Raw genomic sequence first — 18,972 nt, forward strand, 5'->3', positions numbered from 1 at the left:
GCTGCTATGACTGGCATTGGCATGGTGGTTGCTTCGACTGCAATTGCTGCAACACGAGAGCCTGCGCCACACATCCTTGTGATTCCCTGGAGATGTTCACACACAGATGTCATGTCACCTTCCTTTTGATTGTCATTGATGAAAAATGGAGCGGTTGGGAGAAAAGTCCCAGAGAGTCGCACCGTGGCTAAGCTGGGTGACTCACCTGCCAGGTAAAGTGGAGTTAGAGATGCAGCTCCCAGTAGTGCCTTAACAAATGTGTCTGCTCTTCCCACCTTTTGGTGAATCTTTTGCAGAAACAGAGAGGACTGCCTCTGCCTTGCAATGCAAATGCTTGCAAAAGAAACCAGTTGTTTTTTCTGACAAGTGTCAGAAGAAGGAGGCACATAAGAAATGTAGAAACAAGGAAAAGGTCATCATAACTCAACTTGCATCCATGGCTCTTGAGGCCAGAACGCAGAGCACTAAGCACTGTATGACCACAGCAAAATCTAAACTTTACACCTTATTACACTAGGCAATAGTTAGGTCAAGCAATTTTCTCATCCTACTGGATGTTACCCTCCTTAATACATAGAATTCCCCCTAAAACCTGGATTACTGTCCTCAGATGACCTTCATTTTCTCAGGATTCCTGCTGCTTCCAGCATAGGTGGGGGAGGAGAAAGGCAAAAACATGATGCCACAGTCTGCTGTTTTATATCCTTAGTTCAAGTGTCTAGAAGACACTTGCCCAGACGTGTCCGGGTGGGCTCTGCTGAGTCACTAGGTTGGGGAATCCTCCTGGTGTGGTCTTGTGCAACTGAGTCATAGACTTGAGCGGTCCCCACAGTGTTGTGTTTGGGCATCTGTCACTGAATTGGAAATCCCTTAATTACAATTCCTCTGCTGATTCATGGCTGTTGAACACCCTCCTCGGCAGGCGTCACTAGCAAAATTATAGCCTATTTCAGTAACAACCAAACAGCAAAATGCATAACTTCACACACCCTCATGCTATACATATTTGGACAGAATAACCGATTTCAGCAGATCATGACTTTTCATATGATAACTTACATGGAATGGTTGGTAGGACATATCACAGCCATATATGAATGATGACTATGTGAGCTACAGGGAGCTATTTAGAAGTACATCATGTCACAAAAGCCTCTAGAGACTGGCCTTTGGGAAGAGCTGGCTGAAGAGCCTTCTGAGTAACTGAGAGATCCAGGCTTGGCCCTGCCAGTTTGTGCTTGCGAACTAAACTTGTCCGTTGGGCTCCCTTTTTTGTGTCTCTTTCACAGAAACAGAGCAGAAGTTCTTGGCCAATCCTTGAAAGTGCTTGTTCAAGACACAGAGAGCCTCTGTGCTGGGGCAGGGGTAGGGCTGCAGGAGGTGATCGGGGGGTGGAGGTGCTTACCTCGGGCAGCACAGCTCCCAAAGTGACTGGCACACACTCCCCTCCGGCAGTGGCTCCTAGGCAGTGGGATACGGGGGCCGGTCAGCTGTGGCATTTGCACTCAGGGCTGCAGGGATATGCCGGCCACTTCCAGGAGCAGTGTGGCAGGGAGGGAGGGGGCAGAGTGGGCAGGGAGCCGCCTTAGCGCTGCTGGCACATCTCCGTGTGTCACTTGGGGAGGCATCAGGTCTCTGGGGGCTGCCTGGGGCAGGGGCAGGGGCTGAGGGGGCTCGGGCCACCCCTTTGCCTCCTCTCTCCAGGCTCCCAGCCCATCTTGCCGGCCGACAGGGATTTTAGGGTGCAGCAGCGCAGAGAGCAGGAAGGGCGAACCACAGCGGCTGCCTCCCCCACATGCAGGAAAATGGCTTCACCTGCTGGCCCCACGGACTAAGGCACCAGGCCTCCAGCTTGCCCCATTCGACTCAATGGGTTGATCTTGTGGCCAGAATTATTTGCAGTCGGGATTTCCCCCAACAGTGCCCCACAGGGGTCCAGGGTCAGCTCCAGCACAGGCCGCACACGAAGGCTTAATGCTCGAGCTGCAGCACATGCTGGGCAGGCTCTAGGCCGGGATCCCCATGGCAGGAGAGAAGAAGAAGACTGGGCCCCTGGAGGGGCAGGCTGGGGCTTCCTGGATCCCATTTGCTCACAGCCAGCGCCCTGCCCCCACTCCCATGTCATCAATGGCGCCCCCTGGTCAGCCAGAATGGAGCAGCGGTTTTCACTGCACCAAGTCCACTTATGGCTTACAGGCAACTCCCAGACCCCCCACAGCCCACCATGTCAGCCAGAAAGGAGCCCACTCAGCCTCGCCATTGCTGCTTTTCCTTCCCCCCAGAACCTCGCTTCTCCTGGGCTGCAAGGAGCCACCCCTGGGAAGCCAAGAGGCAGGCACAGGATTCTGCCTCCCAGCAGCCAACCGCACGTCCATGGCATTGCAGAACGAATGGTGACGCTCTACTAACCCCACTTAGCCGCACTGAGGCGCTTAGCTTCTGCCCTGCCTTCCTCAGCTCGACTTTCCTCTTTTGCCCCATTCCTGCCTCACTTCCTCCTTTGGCAAGTCACGCAGAGGAGGCCAGGAGGAAGAGCCGGCCTCCACCGGCCAACCTCCAACAGCAGAGGAGGCCAAGCCACAAGGCTCCAAAAGGTAACACGCCGCACTCCTCTAGGTTCTCCAGCCTGACACCAAGGTGCTTTCTCCACTGCTGTCAGCACCCTCTGTCATGCGGGGGTTGGAGTTATCCCACGGACAGGCCAATAGGAGAAGGAGGAGCATCTTCCTGAACAGCAAGGGGATCTGGCAAAAGGAAGCCAGCATGTTTCTGCCTGGTTTTGAACCAGGGACCTTTTGCATGTTAGGCAAACGTGATAACCACTACACTACAGAAACTCCATCTGCTTGGCTGTTGCTCAGCCTGGCACAGACCGATGGACAAACCTGGAGAAAGTGGTGACAGCCCTTCAATGGGCCAGCTGGGCAGAGCAGAGGACTGGAGCGGGCACTCAGGAAGTCGTCCTTACGTCGCCCTTGTGACTCCAGCTTGAGGGAGAGCTTCTTTTTCTTCCCCTTGCTGACAAAGAGCAAGAGAAGAATGAAAGGTCAGGTGGGCCAACTCGGTGCAGAAGCCCATGCTGCCTTTTCCTGCTGCATAGCCTGAAATGAGGGACTCGTGGCAGTTAAAGGAACTGCTGCACTTTCAGAAAACATCCCACCCATGCACAAAGGGGGACAGAAGAGCCTGTTAGTCTAGCACGCTCCCAACTGAACTACTTCAGCAGCTGCTCGGTTTCTTTTTGGCCTGCTGCTTTTCTGTCTGGGATGTTGTTGTCAGCTGTGGCACAGAAAAAGGACGTCATTGCGAGCGGCCCATGAAGACAAGATTCACTTTTGCCTTCCTTGCTCGGCTTTACTTGCTTCCTCGCCCTATTCCTGCCTTAGTTCCTGGGTTACCAGAAGGCGACGGGGGGCCAGCAGTACCAGGAGGAAGTTGGGCAGCTAGACCCTGGTGACAAAAGTCCTGCCGCCACTTGCCACCCCACTCTCTTCTCCCAGCGTCACATATTGGCCACCAGGGACTTGGGGCCCAGCAGCGCAACGGAAGGCAGTGCACAGAGCCACCCTCACCTTGAAGCTCCGGCTCATTAAACCACATCTTCAGTCGCTGATGGCCAATGAGAGACCGACATCGCTTGCTATTTTAGCACTTGGAAATGCCATTGGTCAGTCATTGGATCTCTGTAATGCTGTTACAGAACAAATGAACATAGAATCTCAGTGTGACATTCTATACCTTTGGGGGAGCGGCTGTAACCACCATATTCCTCATTTTCATATCATCGTGATCTTACATATAGAGCATGACTTGTAAGGTATCAGGGAAAGGATATGATCTGCTGAAAGTCACTTCTCTACCTATAGATGTAGACCATTCATGCATAGGAAGTTATGAGAATTGTGCAGTGTGGTTGTCACTGTGCTGCAAGGTGGGGGAGTCAGCCAAATATTAGCTCCCCAGTGACAACAGCAAGGAAAGTAACCAACACCCGGACAGGGTTTCAAACAACCCATCGACAGCCATTGCCCAGCAACGGAGCTACAATGCAATGACTCACCTGCATGAGGACACCCCAGGGGAATTGCTCAGACTTGCTTGGAGAGACGCAGTGATGCTCACCTGACTCTGAAGAGGTGGGGGGGGCAAAGCCATAAGGGAAGAAAGGACATGATAAAAGGAGAGACATTTGCCAGGCTTTATCCCTCTTTGTCACCTACATCTACAGACACCCCCACACCAAGCAACTGAAGCGCTGATGAAAGGGGAGAGCCTGGTTGAAAAGCCACCAGCCAGCCTGTGGTGAGAAGCATCTGAGTTTGTAAGGGTACTGAAAGGGTTAAGATCAGCTTAGAATTAAAAGCAATGAGGAGTCCGGTGGCACCTTAAGGACTAACAGATTTATTTGGGCATAAGCGTTCGTGGGTAAAAAGCCCACTTCTTCAGATGCATGGAGTGAAAATTGCAGATAGAGGCATAAATATAGATTGGAACATGAAGTGACGGGAGTTACCGTACAAGGGGAGAACCAGTGTTGAAGGCTAATTCAGTCAGGGTGGATGTGGTCCTCTCCCCAATTGATAGGGAGGTGTCAATACCAAGAGAGGGAAAATTGCTTTTGTCGTGAGCCAGCTACTCCCAGTCCTTATTCAAGCTCAAATTAATGGTGTTAAGTTTGCAAATCAATTGTAACTCTGCAATTTCTCTTTGAAGTCTGTTTTTGAAGGTTTTTTGAATGGCTACTTTGAATTGTTGGGTGTGAATGTGCAAACGTGCTATTGACTATATAAGTTCCCATATGGTCTTGTGATCTGGAGTCCTGGTTTTCACCCAAGCAGCCTGGGTTCAATTCCTAGTGTGGGAACAATGCAGAGCTTTTGCTCAGAGGGGAGGCAGGAAATGAAAGGAATGGGAAGGGATCCTGCCAGCAGGGGAGTTGGACAGTGTTGGAAGGGGACCCCAGAAGTGGGGGTGGGGCAGTGGTCTGGGGGGAGATGAGGGAAGGATCCCAGCTCTGTGGGAAGTTGACATTCTGGAGAGCACAGGCCTGGCATGGGGGGTGGGAAGAGTGAGTGTGTCCCTCTAAACTCACCACCGGCAGACTAGGCAGGCTTGGAAGAATTACGTATTTGTTGGTAAATGTCAATTTCTGCGTAAACACACGACCCAATGGCAAAATCTTTCCATCGATAATCATCAAAACTAACAGATGGGCAAAGTAAGAAACGTGTTGCTTGAGAACTTATCCTGTTCTAATCCTCTAGGGTTCCCTTTTGCCTTAGGCACCACCACGTGGGCATTTCATATCCCGCCTCATTTTCACACAGACACACAATTTCCTTTGCACAGATCCATGAACAGCAAAACCTCCCTGTGTCTATTGTCTAAGCCAGGGCATTCGATTCCACTGAAACCTTCTCTCCCACAATGGCAATGGTCAGACAGAGGGAATGCGTCCACCTTCCCCCTGGCAGTGAGATATTCACTCTCCTCTTCATGCTGCTGTTGTTATTCCATGAGTCAGCAAGGATGGAATAAAAAGCTGAGTTTCTCCAGGGTGAGGAAAGAAAGGAGCCACCAACGCCCTCAAAAGCTCAATGCCCAGAGAAAACCTGCCTCTGTTATTGGACTCCCAGAGGTGCTGGCAATACAATGGGAAGAGGGACTGTCTGAATTGCCAAGGCAGGGAATGAACAATCTACAGCAACATCATTAACCACAAACACACTCTAATCATGCTCCAGCCAGTAGGGAAATGGGCAGGAATTCTTGCTCTTCAGCAATGGCCACACTTACAGAGCTGCACAGCAGTGAGTGTGCTGGGGAAGCTGGTCTGAGCAAACAATTTGTAATGACCCTTCAGTGAGACCAGAACCAGAGTGTAGACAGGCCTCTGTGTTAAGTGGTTGTGGCTGAGGCCTTAGGAAGCTGGGCTAGAAAAACATGGGTGTCTTTCTGTGAAGGTTTAATCCTTGCCAGCTAGGCAAGGCTGGTGTGTGGTGTCTCCATGGCTGTACTTCCAGGGTCTGCTGACAACAGTGCCATAGGGAGCCAAGCCTAGACATATTCAGAGGCTAAGGCCAGGTCAATGTTTCAAACAGTGAGTCTGTGCTGCTGCAGCTCAGTAATGGAGATGCTCTGTGCCAGGGTTTCTCAAACGTCCTTTCACTGCAACCTCTTCTGCCAAAATAACTTAATACGTAGCCCTGGAAAGAGGGACCAAGCCCCTCCACTGGGGGGGGGAGTGCCAAAGACTGAGCCCCAGTGGGGGGAGGGCAAAACCAAAGCCTGAGGGATTCAGCCCTGGGTGGGGGGGCTCAGACTTTTGGCTTCAGCCCCAGGACCCAACAAGTCTAATGCCAGCCCTGGTGACCCCATTAAAACAGGGTCACGACCCACTTTGCTTTCCTGATCCACAGCTTGAGAACCACTGCTCCATGCTGAGGGGGGAGAGTTTTCCCGTTGGTGTAGTCAATCCACTTCCCCAGGAGGTAGCAGCTCTGTCATGGGGAGAAGCTATAGCAGTGGGTGCGCAAGCTGTGGTGTTTACCACATTTAAGAAGTTTAATCAAACCCCATTTTTAAAACCACCTGTGGTCTGGGAATGGCAAAGGAGCTCGATGAAGCAGGGTCTGTCCTTCAAAATCCTGGAGATCACAATTCCATACTCCTGTTGTAATGGGGGTATAGCTCAGCGGTAGAGTGTTTGATTGTAGATCAAGTGGTCTTTTGTTCAAACCCAGGTGCCCTCTTGAAAAAAAATTTCATTTCTATTCTCCATTATGTTCAGGAGCTCCACCGTACAAGGATGCTTGAAATGAATGAACTCAACATTTCACTGTCCAAATGCATAAAAACCTAGCAAACCTGTCCATCAGCTGAAATCAGTTCCAATCCTCTAAGTGTCTAGTTTATGTTTTCATCAATTAAACAAAGGTATCATTCCCTGAAGCAGAGCACAAGTTTGAAATACAGGCAGCATAGAGCCAATATTCATAACGTCAACTACAAAAAACGATACACGTCTAGAGATAGCATCATTATAATCTGCCAGTCAGAACCTCTCCATAGACCCCCTTACACAACCACTTCTCTGTAATATTGGCTGCAAATATTGGTGGTCGCAATGGTGATCTATACAGTTACAGATTATATCAATAACTTCACAGGAGGTGACACAGCATCAGCGAGACTGATACTGGAATACTGCCTCCAGTTTTGGTGTCCTCATTTGAAAAAGATGTTGTGAAATTGGAGCTGGGGCAGCAAAGAGCCACCTAATGTTCTGAGGACTGGAAAAAATACCTTCTAGTGAGCTATTGAAAGAGCTCAACCTGATTAGCTTATCAAAAGAAGATTGAAAGGTGACTTCATTGAAGTGCCTTAATGGAGAGAAAAGATTGGGTATTTAAGGGCTCTTTAATCTAGCAGAGAAAGGCATAAGAAGACCCAATGGCTGGAAGGTGAAGACAGATAAATTCATATTACAACTAAGGCACAAAAATTCAACAGCGAGGATGATTCACCACAAGAACAAGCTACCAACGAAAGTGGTGGATTCTCCATCTCCTGATGTCATTTTATGAAGACAAGATGCCTTTCTGGAATGTGTTTGCCCCCAAAGTAGCTATTGTGTCATACAGGAGGCCTGTGATACGCAGGGGGTCAGATTAGATGCTCTAATGGTCTCTTCTGGCCATAAAGTCGACTAATTTCTGAAAAACCGAGTGTAGCACTGGGAGCAGCGTCTGATGTTTCCCTGTCTAGCCGGCTTGCTGCCTAGAACGAACGCTCCTTGTGTGGGGTGATCCACAGGGAGTAGCTCAAACCTGCAAAGTGCCTGGCCAGAGGCAGGACATTAGCCCAGCAAGGGAGGGGTGTGGCAGTGACATCACAAAGGCCTTTTGCAGGATCTTAGCCTATTGGTCAGAGGTGGTGGGGAGGTGGTGACCTCACAGAGAGATGCTGACATCAGCCAGGCAGGACAGGGGCGAGGGGCCAGGGAAACCTCAGAGACCCCTGTGGCTTTGCTCCAGCAAGTCTCCTTCTCCAGGTCTCTCTTTGAGGACTGAGAGAGTATTCGGGTTCACGGACGTGAGCGCCAGGAGGAACCTCTTTCGAGTTTTCTCCTTCCCTTTCAGTGATTTTACTAGAAAACAGCCGTCCCTGTTTAGAAGGTAAGAGCCTCCTGGAGGTTTGAAACCTGTTCAGTCTGATCCAGCTGGTGACAGTTGAATTCTAGGCATGGAAAACACAAGCTTAAGGAGGCAGAATTTTATTCTGCACCTGGGATTTTGTCCCTTAGAATCACTGGGGACATTAGGGTTTGTTCTTTTTGCTTCCCCTCTTCCTCCCTCCTCTTTTTCTCTTGCTTCCTTTGTCCTTTTACCTGGTCCCCTCCCAACACCAGGAGGTGTGTGTGTGTGTGTGTTGCGGGGGAGGGCTCTGCAGCTCCCACTGTGGGAGGTCCACCCAAAAATGTAGGGCTGAAATAGTGCTCGGGCAGTGATCCCCACCAGTGACCTGGGCCATCCTTTGGGCTCTCTGGTGAGAACCCTCAGCCTCCCGTCCTCAGTCTCTCCCCTGATTGGCTGAGCAGGGGGTTATTGACAGGGAGGAGACTCAGGTCCTTGTTGTTCTCTTTCAGGACCAAGGAAATAAGTCAGAACCAGTTACCAGGGAGGGGCTGGGGCAGCTGGGAGCGGGGGGGGGGTTGCGGGGCACAGGGAGGGGCTGGGGCAACAGGGAGCGGGGAGAGGGTTATGGGGCACAGGGAGGGGCTGGGGCAGCTGGGAGCAGGGGGGGTTGTGGGGCACAGGGAGGGGCTGGGGCAGCTGGGAGCGGGGGGAGGTTGCGGGGCACAGGCAGGGGCTGGGGCAGCGGGGGGAGGTTGCGGGGCACAGGGAGGGGCTGGGGCAGCTGGGAGCGGGGGTTGTTGCAGGGCACGGGGAGGGGCTGGGGCAGCTGGGATCCGGGGAGGTTGCGGGGCACAGGGAGGGGCTGGGAGCGGGGGGTTGTGGGGCACAGGGAGGGGCTGGGGCAGCTGGGAGCGGGGGAGGTTGCAGGGCACAGGGAGGGGCTGTGGCAGCTGGGAGCGGGGGGGTTGTGGGGCAGAGGGAGGGGCTGGGGCAGCTGGGAGCGGGGGGGGATTGCGGGGCACGGGGAGGGGCTGGGGCAGCTGGGAGCGGGGGGGGTTGCGGGGCACAGGGAGGGGCTGGAGCAGCTGGGAGCGGGGGGGTTGTGGGGCAGAGGGAGGGGCTGGGGCAGCTGGGAGCAGGGGGGATTGCGGGGCACAGCGAGGGGCTGGGGCAGCTGGGAGCGGGGGGGGATTGCGGGGCACAGGGAGGGGCTGGGGCAGCTGGGAGCGGGGGAGGTTGCGGGGCACAGGGAGGGGCTGGGAGCGGGGGGGGTTGCGGGGCACAGGGAGGGGCTGGGGCAGCTGGGAGCGGGGGGGGTTGTGGGGCACAGGGAGGGGCTGGGGCAGCTGGGAGCGGGGGGGTTGCGGGGCACAGGGAGGGGCTGGGGCAGCTGGGAGCGGGGGGGTTGCGGTGCACAGGGAGGGGCTGGGGCAGCTGGGAGCCGGGGAGGTTGCGGGGCACAGGGAGGGGCTGGGGCAGCTGGGAGCGGGGGAGGGTTGTGGGGCACAGGGAGGGGCTGGGGCAGCTGGGAGCGGGGGAGGTTGTGGGGCACAGGGAGGGGCTGGGGCAGCTGGGAGCGGGGGGGTTGCGGGGCACAGGGAGGGGCTGGGCTAGCTGGGAGCGGGGGAGGTTGCGGGGCACAGGGAGGGGCTGGGGCAGCTGGGAGCGGGGGGGGTTGCGGGGCACAGGGAGGGGCTGGGGCAGCTGGGAGCGGGGGGGTTGCGGGGCACCGGGAGGGGCTGGGGCAGCTGGGAGCGGGGTGGGTTGCAGGGCACAGGGAGGGGCTGGGGCAGCTGGGAGCGGGGGGGGGTTGCGGGGCACAGGGAGGGGCTGGGAGCGGGGGGAGGGTTGCGGGGCACGGGGAGGGGCTGGGGCAGCTGGGAGCGGGGGGGGATTGCGGGGCACCGGGGGGGGCGCGGGCAGCTGGGAGCGGGGGGGTGGCGGGGCACAGGGAGGGGCTGGAGCAGCTGGGAGCGGGGGGGGATAGCGGGGCACCGGGGGGGGGGCAGCTGGGAGCGGGGGGGGATTGCGGGGCACCGGGGGGGGCTGGGGCAGCTGGGAGCGGGGGGGGGTTGCAGGGCACAGGAAGGGGCTGGGGCAGCTGGGAGCGGGGGGGGGTTGCGGTACACGGGGAGGGGCTGGGGCAGCTGGGAGCGGGGGGGGATTGCTGGGCACAGGGAGGGGCTGGAGCAGCTGGGAGCGGGGGGGGATTGCGGGGCACCGGGGGGGGGGCAGCTGGGAGCGGGGGGGGATTGCGGGGCACCGGGGGGGGCTGGGGCAGCTGGGAGCGGGGGGGGGTTGCAGGGCACAGGAAGGGGCTGGGGCAGCTGGGAGCGGGGGGGGGTTGCGGGACACGGGGAGGGGCTGGGGCAGCTGGGAGCGGGGGAGGCGCCGGGAGGGAGGAGGCAGGAGCCGGGAGGGAGAACAAAGAACCGGGACCATCAGCCCCCGGCAGCTCCGGAGAGACCAGACGCTGCTGCCTCCATCGGGAGCTGGGAGCGGAGCAGCTGCTGCTTCCCCCGCGGGGTCTGTGCGGGGGGGAGCCCGGCATTAACCCCTCCCAGGCTCGGCCGGGGGGGCTTCCCCGGCTAGTAACCACCCCGGGCTCTGCTGAGGCTCCCGGTGACGGAGCCCGGGGGGCGGGGCAGGTCCCGGCTCTGCGCAGTGCCCCCCCCCGCATCGCTGCCCCCGGGGGCCCGGAGCTGCTGCAGCGCTGAGGCCGGGAGGATCCTTCCCGCAGCGAGTCTGAGCCGCCCCCCCCCCGGCTCTGCTGTGCCCGGTAACGGGGGGGGGGGTGAAGCGGGTCCCCCCGCCCGGTGCCCCCTTCCCCGCACGGGCGGAGCGGGGCAGCCGCGGGGAGAGAGCCCCCGGGAATGGGGCGGTGACCCCGGCTCCCAGCCCGGGACAGGGCGCTAGGGAAGGGGGGGAGGGGACGGGAGAGGGTGTGAGGAGAAATTAGAGGGGGGGGCAGGTTCCCAGATCTCTGCCTCCCCCCCCCGCACACTGACTGCAGTGTCCCTGCCCAGGGTCACTTCCCTGTGACCGAGGTGAGGAGCAGAGAGAGGAAGAACCAGCCCCGGACTCTCCCTGTTCCCCCTGCGGCAGGAGTGCGCTGCCCTGGGGGCAGGGGCAGGGGGACCCCCCCCCCAAGGGGCTCCTTTGGGTCTGGTCTGGTCCAGGGTTTGGTTCACACCCTGTTGCTGGGAGGGCTTCAAAATGTCTTGGTTGGTTACTGCTGCTGGGGGGAGCACAAGGGGGAAAGGAGGGGCCGGGGGCCAGGTCTGTGCTGCACTGTGGGGACTGAGCATGTTCCCAGCCTGGCAGAATCTACAATCTCTGTCCCCAGGGAAGGGGCCTGGGGGAATCGTGATGTGAAATGATCTAAAGCCTGTTCTGAAACCTTCACAACTGCCCTTCTCGCCCTGCCAGGCTGCAGAATGACGCCCACCTCTCGCTCCAGCTCGTCCCAGCCTCCCATGGGACAGGAGAAATGGCTGCAGTGGCACCAGCTCAGGTAGGGGTTATTGGGGGGTTGCTGGTGGGTTCCTGCTGGAGGGGGAGGGGCAGGAAATACTGAAGAGGTGGCAACTTCTGGGGAGTTAGGTCTGGAGGGGAGCAGGGAATACCCTGGGTGAGGATAGGGAGGGGGACAGAGTGTGACAAACCTGCTGGGACTTGTTAACATGGGCCTAGATCCTCAGAACAAACACTTGAGTGTTGGGGGAGAAAATTCCCTAATTTGTGAAACAGGAAACAGACAAAGCAACTCCCTGGGCGGGGCTGGGAAAACTGACCAGATTTCCAGTGCTGACCCCTCAGCCTGCTAGCCAGAGGCTGGTGTGACATGGAAAGGGGGCACCCAGCAGGGAGGTCTAGGGAAGATGTCCCAGCCCCTCACATACAGCTGCTGGCAGTGGGGAGGGTGTTGGGTTCTCTATCATGGGGCTGTGCCTGGACCCTACTGGGGGCTCCATCGCCTGTATCAGCCTCTGGCTAGTAGGTCTGTGGTGGATCTGCTGGGAGAGACAAGGGGCTCTCACTTCGTCCCCTCACCCAGATGTCTCCTGGCTGCTCTCAGCAGTGTGGGGATAGGACTCTGCTGACTCTCTCAGAGCTTCCATTTGATTGGCTCCTTTCCTCCATGAATAGTGGGGCTGTGAGGGGGGCAGCAGGTACTGAGTGTGGGACTCTCGCTCTTTCAGGGGCCGGTGACCTTCGAGGAGGTGGCTGTGTATTTCACCAGGGAGGAATGGGCTCTGCTGGACCCCGCTCAGAGAGCCCTCTACTGGGATGTCATGCAGGAGAACTGTGAGAATGTGACCTCGCTGGGTAAGGGTTCCTGTCCCCTCGGTTTTTAGAAGGAGAAATGCAGAGTTAAGGTTCTTGCCACTCCCCCAATGCCACCTCTGCTCTGCCCTGTTTCAGCATCACCCCGACATGCCAGAGACTACCCACACTAAAAAATGGATGCTTTTGCCGCTATAGCTGTGTCTGTAATTGAGCTTTGGTCAGCAGAGCCATGTTGGATAGGGTGCGTGTGTGCGCATGCGTGTGGGCACTTTTTCACAGCCTTAAACAATAGAGCTGGACTGGCAAAGCTTTTAAGAGCTACCTAAGACCTACCTAACTAGTTCCTCGACACACACCTGACACCTTTGGGTGAACGAATATGCGTGTACCTGGTCTGTGGGATCCTAGTAAAACATTAGGCACCCTGTGCCCTCTACCGGGTGGCATCAAGAGGTCCATGATGAGTCACATCCTTCTCCTCCTTCAGTCACTGCATTAGAGTGTCTTTAGAATGAGCCGGCTGACCCCCGTTCCAGCCTTCTGGTTGGGTTCCACGGGGCTCTGTCCTTGGGCCTCTTCTTTTCTTCCTCTGCACCTTATTTTTGGGTAATCTCATCAGCACACACACATTCAGCTACCATCTCTGTGCTCCTAACTCCCAGTTCTGCCTCTCTGCTCCTGGCCTGTCTCATTCTGTTGCAACTGAAATCTCAGCCCCTCTCTCTCTCTCTCATCTCCTCACTGATGTCCAGCCATCAGCTAACGATCAACAGCTGAAGCAAAGCTCTTAATATTTCCCCCAAGCCCTCCCCCCACCTTCTTTCTCTACCGCCGCAGACAGCACCATTGTGCTGCCTGTCACTCAGGCCCATAACTGTGCAATACCTTTGTCACGGAGCTCCCTCTGGGGCCTCCTATCCAGGCTGTGCCTACACCTGGCATTTTCTTTTTGTGTAACATCCTTAACAATTGGCCTTTCATATCCATCTGCGCAGCTAGAGCTCTTAGTCATCCTCTCCTGTCTCAGTTACTCCAAGATCCTTTTCTCTGACCTCACCTTGCGCATCTCCATTCAGAAGGAAAAAGCGCCCTCCCGGTCCTCGAACATGACTTATGAGGGAAGGTTGAAAGAACTGGGCATGTTTAATTTTGAGAAAAGAGTGAGTGGGGAACTGAGAACAGTCTTCAAATATGTCAAGGGTTGATATAAGAGAGCAGTGATTAACTGTTCGTCACGTCCACTGAAGGTAGGAGGAGAAGTAATTGGCTTGATCTGCTGCAAGGGAGGTTGAGGGTGCGTAATACAAAAACCTTTCCAGCGATAAGGATAGGGAAGTGCTGGAATGGATTACAAAGAGAGGTTGTGGAATTCTTGTCCCAGGAGGGTTTTAAGAACAGGTCAGACAAACTTCTGGCATATTTACACCTGATCCTGCCGCAGGGCGATGGGAATGGAGTAGATGACTTCTTGAGGTCCCTTCCAGCCTATATTAGAAGATTTTAGGATTCATTGCCTTAGCCCTTTGCTTTGGTCACGTCTCCTGGTGGAGAATTCGGACCTCCTTTGTGGATCGGCTGCAGGTCCAAATTTTGTTCCTAGAGCCCTGAAAATCTGCAGATATCCATGGGCCATTTTTGCGGATCGCAGATCGGAGGCGGATATAAATTTTGTATCCATGCAGGGCTCTACCTGTCTTACTTCTGTCTATGCCTACAACTTAAATCTATTTCGTACACAGTGACTACATCTGAAATAACATATGAGATCACCATAACAATGATCAATGAATGATAAAACAAACTAATTGGCTCCATGAACCACGGAGTCTCTTCCTTTTCCATCCCCACCTGCAAGAGCCGCCGTCTCTCTTCTCTGCATGTTCTTTGGATCTTCGAATTTGTCCCTCCTGAAGTCACATGGCCTGATTCTTATTTTTCACATTCTCCTTTGGCAGAAGAATTCGTCTGTGGCTCTTGAACTACACCATCTAATTTGCCAGCTTTCTCCACACAGTGTTTTTTATGCTCCCTCCCTTTATACCTGACTCGCTAGGTTCCCTAATGCCACAGGATGTGCTTTCCTGACATCTAATGCTGCTGAGATCCTGCCTTCAGTGATATCCCTGCCCTTCCTGGTCCTTACTCCACTGAACCCCCCCAGCCCATGCTTCCTGTTCCCAGCTTCCCCTAGACTCTCTCTTTGGCTCTGGACCTGTCTGTCAGCAAGAAGCAGTGCCAGGGACACTTGCCCTCTGTCTGGAGTCTTCACTTTCTGGGAAATGCAGTTCCAGTCTCTGTTTTTTAGGAGCCTCTTTGATAAGGAGTGTCTGGCTGTGTGTGTTCCCAGCAAAGATGGGGATAGTTAAATCCCTCCTGAGCAGAGTGTTCTGCACCTTTGAGCACCTGGGGAGCTGGCCCTGCGATTTTATTGTTTAAAATGGACTGGGGTTAATCTAATAGAATGTTTTTTATGATGATAAATGGCCTATGAATTCCCCTGATCTCCTTTGTTTTCTTTCCCTTGAGCAGGGTTTCCAGTTTCCCAACCCTCTGTGATCTTCCAGCTGGAACGAGGGGAAGAGCCGTGGGCCCTGGCTCTCCCTGGATCAGTGGAAAGCGAGATCCTGGGAAGTCCCTGCACAGGTGAGGAAACATTAAACCAACCCAGAAACTGTAAGTGCCTGAGAGAACCCGCTGGGATTCCCCACACAGACTCTGTGAGCTCAGGACAGTCCCCAGCAGATCTCACTCCTGGCTTCCTACAGATGATGATTGACACCTTGGCTGGAGCTCCCTCCCTTCCTACTGAGTGTTTGGATGGGATTTGGGCAGGGCCGGCCTCGGGGAAATGGCAGCTGGGGCAAACTTGCATTTTGGTGCCCCTGGCTCTCATAGGCTCCCTAGGCAACCCACGTTCCCTTCCCCCCCAACCTCTGCACTGTGTCCCTTTGCCCCAAATGCCTGCTCCCCCTCCTGCACCCCTAATCCCTACACCCCTTCATTCCTAACCTCTGCCCCCCTCGTGCACCCCAACACCTGTCCCCTCCTGAGCCCCTAACCCCTGCACTGTGCCCCCTTCACCCCAGCCCTTGCACTCCACTCCTGTGCCGCAATCATTAATGATCTGGAGGATGGCGTGGACTGCACTCTCAGCAAGTTTGCAGATGACACTAAACTGGGAAGAGTGGTAGATACGCTGGAGGGTAGGGATAGGATACAGAGGGACCTAGACAAATTAGAGGATTGGGCCAAAAGAAACCTGATGAGGTTCAACAAGGACAAGTGCAGAGTCCAGCACTTAGGGCAGAAGAATCCCATGCACTGTTACAGACTAGGGACCGAATGGCTGGGCAGCAGTTCTGCAGAAAAGGACCTAGGGGTTACAGTGGATGAGAAGCTGGCTATGAGTCAACAGTGTGCCCTTGTTGCCAAGAAGGCTAACGGCAGTTTGGGCTGTATAAATAGAGGCATTGCCAGCGGATCGAGAGACGTGATCGTTCCCCTCTATTCGACATTGGTGAGGCCTCATCTGGAGTAATGTGTCCAGTTTTGGGCCCCACACTACAAGAAGGATGTAGAAAAATTGGAAAGAGTCCAGCAGAGGGCAACAAAAAATGATTAGTGGGCTGGAGCACATGACTTATGAGGAGAGGCTGAGGGAACTGGGATTGTTTAGTCTGCAGAAGAGAAGATTGAGGGGGGATTTGATCGCTGCTTTCAAGTGCCTGAAGGAGGGTTCCAAAGAGGATGGATCTAGACTGTTCTCAGTGGTAGCAGATGACAGAACAAGGAGTAATGACCTCAAGTTCCCGTGGGGTAGGACTAGGTTGGATACTAGGAAAAACTATTTCACTAGGAGGGTGGTGAAGCACTGGAATGGGTTCCCTAGGGAGGTGGAGTCTCCTTCCTTAGAGGTTTTTAAGGCCTGGCTTGACAAAGCCCTGGCTGGGATGATTTAGTTGGGAATTGGTCCTACTTTGAGCAGGAGGGTGGACTAGATGCATCCTGAGGTCCCTTCCAACCCTGATATTTTATGGTTCTATGCAGCCCTTCCCTGCTACCCCCTGCACCACTCTCCTGTGCCCTCAACCCCTGCACTGTGCCCCCTTTGCCTCTAACCCCGGCATCCCCCTCCTGCACCCAAGTGGGGAACCTGACCTGGATGCACAAAGCAGCTGGCATTGCTGCTCGCTCGCTCCCCCACTGGACTGCTGCTCCCCCGCCCCACACAGCCCTGGGGGGCTGGGAGAGGGGAGCAAGGAGCGACGTCAGGGCTCCCTGCACCCAGGTCACTTTCCCTGCAGGCTGTGTAAGGGGAGGGCAGGAGAGCAGCTGCTCCTGATGTCTCAGCACCGCCCAGGTGGGGAAGTGACCTGGATGCAGGGAGCCCTGGGGTGTTTGTTGGGGGGACTGAGTGTGTGTGTGTGTGTGTGTGTGTGTGTTGAGGGGAGGATATTAAAGAGTGTGTGTATGTTGAAGGGAGTGTGTAAAGGACTGTGTGTGTGTGTGAAGGTAGTCTGTGCCTGAGTGAGTGAGCGCGCTGTCTCTTTAAGAAAGTTCCCAGGGTCAGGAGCCTGAACTAGGCTTGTTCAGACACAAGCAGCTGCCGGCAGCTCCGGCCCCAGAGAGGCAGCAGCACACGCAGATTCCCCCTGTCCCATCACCCCAGCTCAGTGGAAATCGGGTACCTGGGTTGGGGGGGGGGATCACCCCGCCATCAATCAGCACCTCCCCCCTGCAGAGCAGTCAGGAGGATGTTGCCAGTCGGGGGTGGACGGGGCGACTCCGAGGGTGAACGGGGGGTGGGGGGACAGGAACAGCAGCAGCTGCACACGTGGAGCAGGGCGGAGAGGGGCCCCTCTGTTCCAGAGCAGTCACTTGGCTCTGACGGCTGGTCATCCAATTTCCCCCTGCAGCTCAGGTCTATCCCACTCCCCCACGCAGCTGCTTATCTGCCTCCCTGTGCCGCTTTCATCAGCCCAGCGAGCCTCTCAGCAGCAGGTCAGGTGGGAATCCAAACCCTGCGCCCGGCACCCCCTTGGGTGGGGCACCCGTACGGCCCCCCCCATAAAGGCCGGTCCTGGGTGGGGAGCAGAATTGATCCCCTCCATTGTCCCCTGTGGGGAAGAGTTTGGGGGAGTTCAGTCCCTGATTTTTATTTTCTGTCTCTCCAGCACTTACTTGGGTTTGCTCTCTGCCTTTCCATCCCCAGTTCTGAGATTTCTCCTCTCTTCTAGCAGGTGATGGGGTGGTGAGGGAGAGCGAGGAGCAGAATCCTCACCAGGAAGATGCTGAGCTCGCCGAAGCGCATGGGGAATTACTGCGAAGAGCCAAAGGGAGCATGTCCAGCCCCCATGAGCAGGGAAAAGCTGGTGAAAATTACCACAGACCAGAGAGAGAGCAGGGAAACCACTCAGAGGAGAGAGTGGATGAACCCATTAATTGTCAGGGAACTCACAGGGACCTCAAGGAAACTACCTCCCAGGAGAAAATCCTCACGGAAAAGCGAGAGACTACGTGTAGTGAGTGTGGGAAAAACTGCCATTACCGCTCAGCCCTTATTCGACATGAGATAATCCACACGAAAGAGAGACCCTACGAATGCTGTGAGTGTGGGAAAAGCTTCAATCATACCTCAGTCCTTAGTAGGCATCAGCGAATACACAGAGGAGAAAGACCCTACGAATGCTGTGAGTGCGGGGAAAAGCTTCACTCAGAGATATACCCTTATCTCTCATCAGAGAATCCACACAGAAGAGCGACCCTATGAATGCTGCAAGTGCAGGAAAAGCTTTACTGAGATCAGCCCTTATCTCTCATCAGACAACGCACACGGGAGAGCGACACTACGAATGCAGGAAAAGCTTCTCTCGGAGCTCAAACCTTACTAGGCATCAGAGGATCCACACAGGAGAGAGACCTTATGAATGCCCTGAGTGCGGGAAAAGTTTCAGTCACCTCTTCTCTCTCATCTCTCACCAGAGAGTCCACACAGGAGAGAAACCCTATGAATGCAGTGAGTGTGGGAAAAGCTTCTCTCGGAGCTCAACCCTTGTTACACATTACAGAGTCCACACCGGACAGAGACACTATGAATGCTGCGAGTGTGGGAAAAGCTTCACTCATAGTTCAGGCCTTTCTAAACATCAGAGAATCCGTAAAGGAGATAAACTTCATAAAAACCTTCTCTAGAGCTGTCAGGAGATTTTTTGTTTAATTCTTTTGACAGTTCCCAGGTAGTGAGTGTTAAGGCTGTTTGCATCTTTTGCACACTGTAGTCCCTCAACTCCCACACATGAGTTGCCCAGTTTTGAAGCTTGCCCGTCTTTGGGGTGGATTCTGTGGTCCTTTGTGTCAACTCCATTGTCCTGCAAGTCATGGGAGTGGGTGTCCTTTCTACCATGAATGTCCATCATCCCAGGTGGGGGAGATGGGGGGTGTCTTCAACCAGCTACATTGAGATAAAATCTACCTGGGTCTCATCACTGTGGTTGCCATGGAGTTAGCTAGCTTGAGTTCACTTTCCTGATGTAATAAGACAGCT

General features: G+C 55.0%; 1 non-coding gene across 1 annotated transcript; it reads right to left on the reverse strand.

The window, feature by feature from the left end:
- Window positions 1–2,764: 2,764 nt before the first annotated feature.
- Window positions 2,765–2,837, reverse strand: TRNAV-AAC. The gene has a single exon. It is a non-coding gene; the product is annotated as a tRNA-Val (tRNA).
- Between the last annotated feature and the right edge of the window lie 16,135 nt (window positions 2,838–18,972).

Source organism: Mauremys mutica, unplaced genomic scaffold (genome assembly GCF_020497125.1).
Source record: "Mauremys mutica isolate MM-2020 ecotype Southern unplaced genomic scaffold, ASM2049712v1 Super-Scaffold_100036, whole genome shotgun sequence".
In the NCBI taxonomy this organism is placed as follows: Eukaryota; Metazoa; Chordata; order Testudines; family Geoemydidae; genus Mauremys; species Mauremys mutica.